This window comes from Rattus norvegicus, chromosome X, assembly GCF_036323735.1.
Source record: "Rattus norvegicus strain BN/NHsdMcwi chromosome X, GRCr8, whole genome shotgun sequence".
NCBI classification, from domain to species: Eukaryota; Metazoa; Chordata; class Mammalia; order Rodentia; family Muridae; genus Rattus; species Rattus norvegicus.
The window spans coordinates 72741888-72752455 of NC_086039.1; the positions used below are offsets into that span (position 1 = coordinate 72741888).

At 44.3% G+C, this 10568-nt stretch overlaps 1 pseudogene; it reads right to left on the reverse strand.

Moving 5' to 3' along the window:
• Window positions 1-4452: 4452 nt before the first annotated feature.
• Window positions 4453-5565, reverse strand: Slc25a38-ps1 (solute carrier family 25, member 38, pseudogene 1; annotated as a pseudogene).
• Window positions 5566-10568: the final 5003 nt, after the last annotated feature.

Below are 10568 nucleotides of genomic sequence, written 5' to 3' on the forward strand. Positions count from 1 at the left end.
GGCACTTCCCAGTTCTCCCCCCACCCTAAACTTCAGTTCCTGCTTCAGAGCTTTAAATGCTGTACATTCCTCTCAATAAACAGACCTTGACAAGGACACTGCTTAGTCTCGCTCCTCTTTCTCGCCCATTCCTCCTCAGGTTTGGATCCCCCTCGGTTCCTGTAAATTACGAAGCCCCTGCAGGCAGGGGCAGTATGTCACTGTGGAGGTGGGTTTGGAGGTGATAATGCTAAAGCTGCACCCAGTGTGACACAGTCTCCTTCTGCTGCCTTTGGATCAAGATGTAGAACTCTCAGCTCCTTCTCCAGCACCATATCTCCCTGGACGCTGCCACACTTCCCACCGTGTTGATAAGGAACTAAACCTTTGAACCTGTATGCTAGCCCCAAATAAATGTTTTCCTTTATAAGAGTTGCCTTGGTTATGGTGTCTCTTCACAGCAATAAAACCCCAACTAAGGCACTGTGGTATCACTGTTTGATCAGGGAGGGGAGCAGTTTTGTGTTCTAGAAGCAGAACAAGGCCAGGGAGTTATGTTTCCTGTAAATACTATGCATACCTGAGGGCCGGACTCCATTTCAGCCCATGATTGGATCAGGGATTAGCAAAATGTTTTCCTCACTTCATTTCCAGCTTTGTTGACTTCTCTGTCTTAGGCTGGCCTCACACCTGGTCTGCAGTGTCCCTTGGCAGGTATCCCCTGGTTCTGGCATCTCCAATGTCTTGGAATCTCTAAGACAAGCCAGACTTTACTCTCACGGCTTCACACAGTGGCCTTTCTGGACCTGCATGCAGGGACACCTCTGAAACATGCTGTGCTTCAACGGCTTTCCTCAGCCATAGAGGGAGATTCCACAACCCCTTTCTTCTATCCTTGACTCTAAAGCCAGAATCTCATTGCTGAAGCTGCCAAGTTTTGTTACTTGATGGGGCTGGAACTTGGTCCCCTCATTCAATTATATTACATCACATCTGACTCAGCTTTCTGTTGTCAATGGTTTCTGTCACTGCTCGAACTTTCCTTCATTTCCTTTTCACAAGTTAGAAGTGCAGCTGGGCAGCGTCTTGCCCCGAGGTCACCACTTCTTTATTCCATCTACCATTAGGCTTTTCTTCAAACTTTTATCTCTTTGAGCACAGGACTGAATTCCATTCCACTTCCTGTGCGCCCTTTCTCCTTAAACTGTACGTTTTGTAGCTCTTTGTACTTTATTATAGATAGGCATGGGTGATTATTAATAACTACATGACATAGTCAGTACTAGGCTGCCTTGAAACCTCTGCCAATGGCACTAATCCAAAACCCAATTTAGCCTCATGCAGATTTACCCTCATGAAAAGGAAAAGAGAACAAAACAGCCACATTCTTTGCCAAAATATCCCAAGAACAGTCTCTAGGCCATTTACTAATATCCGTCCCCTCCCAAACTTCTTGAGCTTGGCCCGCAAAGTTCAATTTGCCCTCAGCACTGTCTTCAATGCTCTTACTAGTATGGTTCATTAAGCACTGCTTAAAGCGTTCAACCACATTTCTAGCCAAAGTTCCAGAGTCCATATTCTACTAACGAGCAGCATGCGTAGGCCTATTATAGCAATACTCTGTTTTCCTGGTACCATTTTCTGGTTTACTCACTGTTAAATTGCTGTGAAGAGACACCATGACCCAGTCAACTCTTATAAAAGAAAACATTTCTGGGTTGGGGATTTAGCTCAGTGGTAGAGCGCCTGCCTAGCAAGCGCAAGGCCCTGGGTTCAGTCCCCAGCTCCGGGGCGGGGGAACATTTACTGGGGGTTTGCTTATAATTTTAGAGGCTTAGCTTATTATTATCATGATAGTGAGCATGACAGCAAGGAACCTGGTGCCATGTATAAGTAGCATGTATTATGTAGATGTATAATAGAGAGAGAACAAAATATGAATATAAAATGTCCTCTAAGTGTGTGATGGCCCATGACTATAACTCAGAACTTTGGAACTGGAGGCAACAGGACCAGGATGACCTATGTCATCTTCTGATAGTAAGGTTGAGCTCAGCATGGGTAACTTGAGACTCTGTCTAAAGAAAGCACTCTACCACTGAGCTAAATCCCCAACCCCTTATTTGAGGATTTTATACATTAATACATGGTATTTGCATCATTTCCACTGCCCCCTCCTCCTCCACCATCCCATCTCTCTCTCTCTCTCTCTCTCTCTCTCTCTCTCTCTCTCTCTCTCACACACACACACACACACACATACTCACTCACATAAAACCTGAGTCCAATTAGTGTTACCCTTATTAGCATGTGTTTAGGGCTGACATTTTAGGATTGGAGTTTCATCTCTCCAAAAGAAAACTTATTTTCCCTTCTTCTCCTTCAGCTTCCATTGACTGCCTGTGCTGGTTTAAATGAAAATGACCCTCATAAACTCATATATTTGAATGCTTGGTCCCTGTGGAACTGTTTTGGAAGGATTAGGAGGCGTGGCCTTGTTGGAGGAGGTGTGGCCTTATTGGAGGATGCTTGTCACTGGGATGGGCTTTGAGGTTTTGAAAGCTCACACCAAACCCAGTCTTTCCAGTCTCTCCAATCTCTCCAGTTTCTTCAGTTTCTCTTCTCCTTTCCCTCTCTCTCTCTCTCTCTCTCTCTCTCTCTCTCTCTTTCTGTGTGTCTGTCTGTCTGTCCTAGAATGTAAAGCTCTCCGCTACTGATCAAGTAAGTACCACGCCTCCTGTTTGCTTCTCACATGAGGATCATGGACTAGCCCTCTAAAGCTGTAAACAAGCCCCTCATTAAATGCTTTATTTTATGAGAGTTGCCTTGGCCACAATTTCTCTTCATAGCAGTAGAACAGGCACTAAGACACTGTTGGTTCCTCTTCATCTAGAGGTTGGTGTCGTGTGAAATTTTCTTCCATCTGTGTTGGTTGGTGTGAACTTTGCAGTTCTGGTGCATGAGGTCTTATTGAGAGTTCATGGGTATAAAATCCCTGTTGTTTCTAGAATAAGCTACCTAATATCAATTAAGTTGTCCCGATCCTAAGACTCTTACAATCTTTCTGTCCCCTCTTCTGTGATTCTTCTCTTCCTCCTCCTCCTCTCCTTTGTAGATTTGGTCTTTTTGTGGTGTTGCAAAGTTCCTGTATACTGTTTGTGGTTTTTTATTTTTAATGCATAATTTATTTATTTATTTATTTATTTATTTATTTATTTATTTATTTATTTATTTATTTATTATATATGAGTACATTGTAGCTGTCTTCAGACACACCAGAAGAGGGCATCAGTTCTCATTACAGATGGTTGTGAGCCACCATGTGGTTGCTGAGATTTGAACTCAGGACCTCTGGATGAGCAGTCAGTACCCTTAATCCCTGAGCCATCTCTCCAGCCCATATTTCAGGAAGACTGTATGTCTTTTAAAAAATTGGTCAGGACTGGAGAGATGGCTTAGCAGTTAAGAACACTGACTGTTCTTCCAGAGGTCCTGAGTTCAATTCCCAGCAACCACATGGTGGCTCACAACCATCTGTAATGAGATCTGATGCCCTCTTCTGGTGTGTCTGAAGACAGTGGCAGTGTACTCACATACATAAAATAAGTAATTAAATCTTTTAAAAAATTTACTATATTCTTGATTGAGTGATTTTATTCCTCTACTTTAGCTTCAAGTCCTGATATTCTTTCTTCTACTTGATGGATTCTACTGGCAAGGATTTCCTCTGAGTTTTATCATTGTGGTTTTTAATTTTCAAATCAACTTTTTTCAGCTTGAATTTTTTTCACCCTGCTGAAGTCTTTATTTAAAAAGTATTCCATCTGGGGTTGGGGATTTAGGTCAGTGGTAGAGTGCTTGCCTACCAACCGCAAGGTCCTGGGTTCGGTCCCCAGCTCCTAAAAAAAGAGAAAAAAAAAAGTATTACATCTGATTGTTCACTGGGTGTGGGCGGCAGTGCTCGTGAGGAAGTCAGAGGACAACTTGCAGCAATTCTCTCCTCCGCCTCGTGGGTCCGGGAGCCGATGCAGGCTCTGTCAAGCACCTTTTCTTGCTGAGCCATCTCACTGGTCCACTGCAGCTCTCTTAGGTGCAGTCTTCCCTAACTTGAGACTCCTGCCCTCAGACATGACAGGAGGCCCACACCTCTCTACTGTGGGATTCCTTCATTACCAACATTCTAAGTTGCCCTGTAATGTAGGCAGGTGGCTGAAACAGAGCGACCTAGCAGAGGCCTCCTCTCAAGTAGCCTTGTGGGGCAGCCAAGCTTCCAGCCCCGTGTGCAGCACTGATGGGGAGTGTGCATGGAGCCATGGGCTCTGACAGCTCCTCGAGGGCCTGTGGCTCCAGCTGCCCATCCGCTCTCTCTTTGAATGCAGCACTAGTGCCTTGCTCTTCAGACATTGTGTTCCTCACCTGACTCCAGGAGAGTGAGCTGCTGCAGCCATGTCAGGAACCAGCCAGGCAGCAGATCTTCCTTTCCAGCCCTCTCTCGTCAGGACTTGAGCCCCATCCTGGCCACCATCTCTTCATAGACAGTCCATGCCATGGCAGCCATCAGAGTTTTACGGAGGGCCCGGGGAACGCTGCCATGAAAGAAGCCACGCAGCCCATGGGGCTTGAGAATGAGGGTGGCCACTTGGCCAGTGCACTGACACTTTCACTGGGGAGCGCTGCATATGGGTTTTGATCACGTCTGCAGGTTGAGTCACCAGTGAATCCAGAATGCAAGCAAATATCCCACTGCTGAAATTAACAAGGGGCATCAGAGCAGCATCCAGCTGGCCTGTACCATGGAGCACTGTGGCCCTGGTCTGGCTGTAAAACATCAGGTAGAGCGCCGAGAAGGGGGCATCACGAAGCAGAGTTGCTGTCAGGCCTCCGAAGAGGCCACGGCGGCCCTCGCTACAGCAGATGCTCCGCAGGGCTGCACAGACGCTCTGGTAGCTGTAAGCCCCACTCTCGTAGCGTGTCTTGACCACTGTGATGGGTGACATGCAGACTTCTGCCATAGAGCGAGAGCCCATGCCCAGGATGACAGACTCCATGGCAGTGGGAGGATGGCCTCGCAAGAAATACTGCTTGGAAGAATACAGGGTGCCAAAGGAGATTCCAACGCCAGGGACACATCTCACAATGGAAGGAGACATCCCTTTCCAAAGGCCCAGAAGACTTTCTGTGACAACCACCTTCAAGAACACAGCCAACATCCCAACACCCCTGGGCCCTATATCTGAGGGCTGCAGGGTCTGCAGGCGGGTTTTGAGGAGGTCCAGAGGCTGGAAGAGGAGCGTGGAAAAGGTTCCGCTGATGGAGCCGCAGAGGAAAGCCTTAATCACTGGATGTAACATGAGCGTCTCCACTGTGTTCTCTACATCCTGCGATGGTAGCAGCGCTGTGCTCGCCTTCTTGATCAAGGGAGACGCGAACCCCCGGCCCGGGCGACCGAGAGGCTCCAGGGCTCCGCGCTCACACCCATCCCTCCCCACTTTGCCGTCCTGCCCTGCGGCCCTGCCGCCCTGCCGCCCCGCCGCCTGGCCTCAGGTCTCAGTACCCGAGACAAGCCGCTCTATGTTTCCAGGTCAGCTTGAATTTCAATCTCTTTATTGAGCCAGTACCGAATCCTGTGTTGGTTTTGGAATTCAATTCAGATATTTGTGTTTGTTTGGTTTTTTTTATAAAATTATTTATTTTATTTGTATGTGTATGAGTGCTTGCCTGCTGCATTTGTGCCTGGTGCCTGTGGAAGTCAGAGGAGGTATTAGATCCCCTCTAACCAAAGTTACAAATGGTTGTGAGCTACCGTGTGGGTGCTGGGAACTGAATCCAGGTCCTTTCCAAGAGCAACAAGTATTCTTTTGTTTGTTTGTTTGTTTTTCAAGACAGGGTTTCTCCGTGTACCCCTGGCTGTTCTGAAACTCATTTTGTAGACCAGGGTGGCCTCAAACTCAGAGAAATCTACCTGTCTCTGCATTGAAAGTGCTGGGATTAATGGTTTACCTCACCACTGCTTGGCAAGCAACAAGTATTCTTTTTTTTTTTTTAATGTGGTAGGCAGTTTATTCAATATTTGCACATGTATTACAAAGTTGGATCAGAGATATATCAGTGAAACTAGATATATGTATTCTTTTTTTTTTCTTCTTTTTTCTTTTTTTCGGAGCTGAGGACCGAACCCAGGGCCTTGCGCTTGCTAGGCAAGCGCTCTACCACTGAGCTAAATCCCCAACCCCGATATATGTATTCTTGGCATGGCACACTGCACTTGAATGTGGTTATACATAAAGCTTTGTTTTTTTTTTAATTTATTTTTTTTTCTTTATTAACTTGAGTATTTCTTATTTACATTTCGATTGTTATTCCCTTTCCCGGTTTCCGGGCCAACATCCCCCTAACCCCTCCCCCTCCCCTTCTATATGAGTGTTCCCCTCCCCATCCTCCCCCCATTACCACCCTCCCCCCAACAATCTAGTTCACTGGGGGTTCAGTCTTAGCAGGACCCAGGGCTTCCCCTTCCACTGGTGCTCTTACTAGGATATTCACTGCTACCTATGAGGTCAGAGTCCACGGTCAGTCCATGTATATAGTCTTTGGGTAGTGGCTTAGTCCCTGGAAGCTCTGGTTGGTTGGCATTGTAACAGCAAGTATTAACCACTGAGTGATCTCTCCAGTCTCTTAGTGTTTTCTTAAACTTTAATTTGGGTATTATTTCCATTGTCTTTAAGTTCATTCAGATGTTTGCTTGTAGTCTCTTTGAATTCCTTAAATTCTTTGTTCTTCTTAAATTCTGTATTTTGAGGTTCATCTAGGTGATTCCTACTGGATAACATTTCTATAGGACTGCTGGTCTTTTGGAGGGGCATACTTTCTTGGTCTTTCATATTGTTCCGGTTTTGAATTGAGTCCTGGCATGTGGATTTATTTTGTTATTTGTGTGTCTGCTATGAGATTCAAGGTATGCTATATTGATCAGAAGTTTTCTTTTGTTTCTGCTGTTGCCCAAACTTGGTTGATTTCAGGTCAGGTTGGAGGAGTAAGCAGGTCAAACCTTCAGACTCAGTGTGATTAGTGATTGTAAATCAGTGAAAAATTGCGTGATGAGGGAATCCTAGGGGTGGGATGGAATTGGTTGGCTGAAGTCTAAGACAGTCATATAGCACAGCTCCCTGTTGGGCCTGGCGTGGAAGAACATCTCCAGGCTGGGCCTGGGCCAAGAGGGCAGTAAAAGTTCAACAACGCAAGTCAGATTCATCAACAGAGCACACGAAAGTGGCTCTAGGTCTCGGCCTTGGGCCTGCAGTAAGTAGCAGCAAGAGGAGATGAATGCTTTACAAAAGGGCCCTATTATGTCCCAGGTCCTGGCAGAACTTGGAAGGCCAGAGCCAAAATGTTGGCTGTCTTTTTTGACAACCTCATCCTCATAGGTGTAGGCCCCCAAGCTGTGGTTGATGGGCTTAAAAGGACAGCTTTACCAGTATTTTAACTTCTAGGTAGTGTTTAAATAAGGCCTGACAACAAACAGAAGCCATTTAAAATAAACCAGATTTTGTTAAGACTCAGTTTTCTCATGTCGTTAAAGCCAAAGTTAGCGAAACCACAAGTAATTGCCTTTTTAAAATAAAACTAATTTTTTTAAATTTTATATCTATGGATATATTTTTTCTGCATGTATTCATGGGCACTATTTGTGTGCTTAGTGCCTGTGGAGGCTAAAAGAAAGTGTCCTATCCACTGAAACTGAAGTCTAGGATGATTGTGAGTTGCCATTTGGGTGCAGAGAATCGAATCTGAATCTTCTGGAACGAACAAGTGCTCTTTACTGCTGAGCCATCTTTCTAGTTTCATAAATATCCTAATTAGTGAAATGTGGTTGTGATGGTTGATATAGGCTTGGACCAAGAAGTGGCACTATTAGGAGGTGTGGCCTTGTTGGAGTAGGTGTGTCACTGTGGGTGTGGCCTTTAATACCGTAGTCCTAGCCATTCTCTTAGAGTCCTTCAGATGAAGATGTGGATCTCTTAGCTCCTGTTCCTGCACCATGCCTGCCTGGATGCTGCCACGTTCCTGCCTTGATAATGGACTGAACCTCTGAACCTGTAAGCCAGCCCCAATTAAATGCTGTCCTTTATAAAACTTGCCTTGGTTGTGGTGTCTGTTCACAGAATTAAAACCCTAACTAAGAGAGTGGTTGATTTTTATAGCAAATTATTTGTAGATTTTACTGTGAGTAGATTGATATAACCTCAAGAATTATAATAACCTTATTCAATCAAACATATGTCATCCTTAAGTCTCATTCTCCACAAACTTTACACAAATTACTTAGATTTTTGTAACATGGCTTTTAGAGTTTTTGTTCTTTGTTTTTTAATTTTGTTCTTACATGTCACCTTTTATTCTTTGTATAAAATCTTATTTTATTATAAAAATCCACCCGTATTTAAAAATTCTCTTTTTATAGTTGTGCATTTGTGTGTGTGTGTGTGTGTGTGTGTGTGTAAAACAGTAATAAATAAATAGAGGCCATGAATTTTGAGGACGCAAGTTGGAGGGTGGAAGGGAAAGGGAAATAACGTAATTATATTTCGATAATAATAATAACAACACAGTGAGGTATAGTTGTACATGCCTTTAATTTCAGCACTTGGGAGGCAGAGGCAGGCAGGTCTCTATGAATTCAGGCCAGCCTGTTCTATAGAGTGTGTTCTAGGACAGTCAGGGCTACATAAAGAAACCCTGTCTCAAAAACAAAAACAAAACAAAACAACAACAACAACAACAACAAAAGAAAAGAAAACATAAAACCCCAAAGACTGAGGGTGGCGTGCGTAGGGCATCAGCAGAGCACTTGCTCGTCATACAGTGCATAGTATTACATACCATGCAGTGTTCCCTATGCTTAAGTGACTTGTTTTGGGTTGAACCCACATCCTTTGTTTATCTTCTGCATGTTGGGCAGCCATGATTGTATTCACCACTACTGGGGAACTTTCCAGTGGATGTATAATTTTAGTTTATGGTGCTGAGAATTAAATTCAAGGCCTTTTATAGGTTTAGCATGCGTCCTATCAGTGAGCTTTTTTCATAGGCCTAAGTAGACAATAAAAGCATAATTGGGCTAGGGAGATGGCTTCATCTGTAAAGTGTTTGCCACATAAGCACAGGGACCCGAGTTCAGTCCTCATCATTTATTTAAAAAGCCAGGTGACAGCTAGGGCTACACAGAGAAACTTTATCTTGAAAAAAATCAAACAAAACAAAAGAAATCTGGGTGAGGTGGTGTGTCCTGTAATCCCAGTGCTGCGATGATAGAGACAAGAGAAATCCTGGCCAGCCAACCTCTCTGAATCAGTGAACTCCAGGCTCCCTGAGAGATGTGTTGTAAATTCATGCAGCCCAGGCACAGGATCAGACACACATAGCCTTTCCGAGACAGACAGACATCTTGAATATAATTATTGTTGAAAAGTTTTTTTTTTCTTAAAAGGTAGAACAAGATATTAGAATAAAAATTTCCAGTGTGAGGCTCCTCACAAAAACACCAATTTAAATAACTTTTTAAAGCATAACAATACTATCTGAAGACCTGAGGCAACTGGGAGATTATAATATTGGTTTTAACACTATCATAAGAAAAAAATTGAAAAAAAAATAGCTATGTCACAGTTGCACCGACTAAGATTTCCCTTCATCAACTATGAGCAATTCAGGATTGAGAACCAAGTAGTTGTGATAGGTGGAAGGGAAATCTATGGACTCACTTCAGCAATGTCTATTACAGAGCAGCATCTCATGGTCTCTGACTCTAGACATGTGGTCACTGGTGGGATTGCTACTGCCATACTCCTAGAAGACTCTGAAACCCCAACTGGTTATATTTCTAGACTCATTGGTTGTAGCATGACCCAGGTGTCTGTCTCAGGGCTGTACTGGTCTTTGTGGATGTAAATTTTTTTTAAAGATTTACTCATTTATTATTATATATAAGTGCACTGTAGCTGTCTTCAGATACTCCAGAAGAGGGCATCGGATCTCTTTACAGATGGTTGTGAGCCACCATGTGGTTGCTGGGAATTGAACTCAGGATCTCTGGAAGAGCAGTCGCTGGAAGAGCAGTCGTTGCTCTTAACCACTGAGCCATCTCTCTAGCCCCCGTGGATGTAAATTTTCAGATGATATCAACTCTGTCAGCCTCAGAGCCAAGAAACTATCCTTCCCTAATCCCACTCCCCACTCCCATAGCATACAGACAGCTCTGTAATGATTAGCACGAGTTGGGGAAGGAGTAAATACAGGTCATAATGAAGCCTCAAGACAGAGACTGGCCTCCAATATTCTGTGTTGGTGTCTGTGAATAGAACCTCTGTATCTTACCCTGTTGTCAGGAAAGGATTCTTAGCCCTGGTGGGATGGACTTGCTCCATACAGTCACTGGCCAAATGTAGAATCATCAGGCCACAGACATATTAGCAGGAGCCAGGGGCCTTGGTCTTGTCTCCATGCTAGTCCTGGCTTTTGTTTTGTTTTGAGACAGGATTTCTCTGTGTAACAGAGCCCTGGCTGTCCTGAACTCCCTTATATAGACCAGG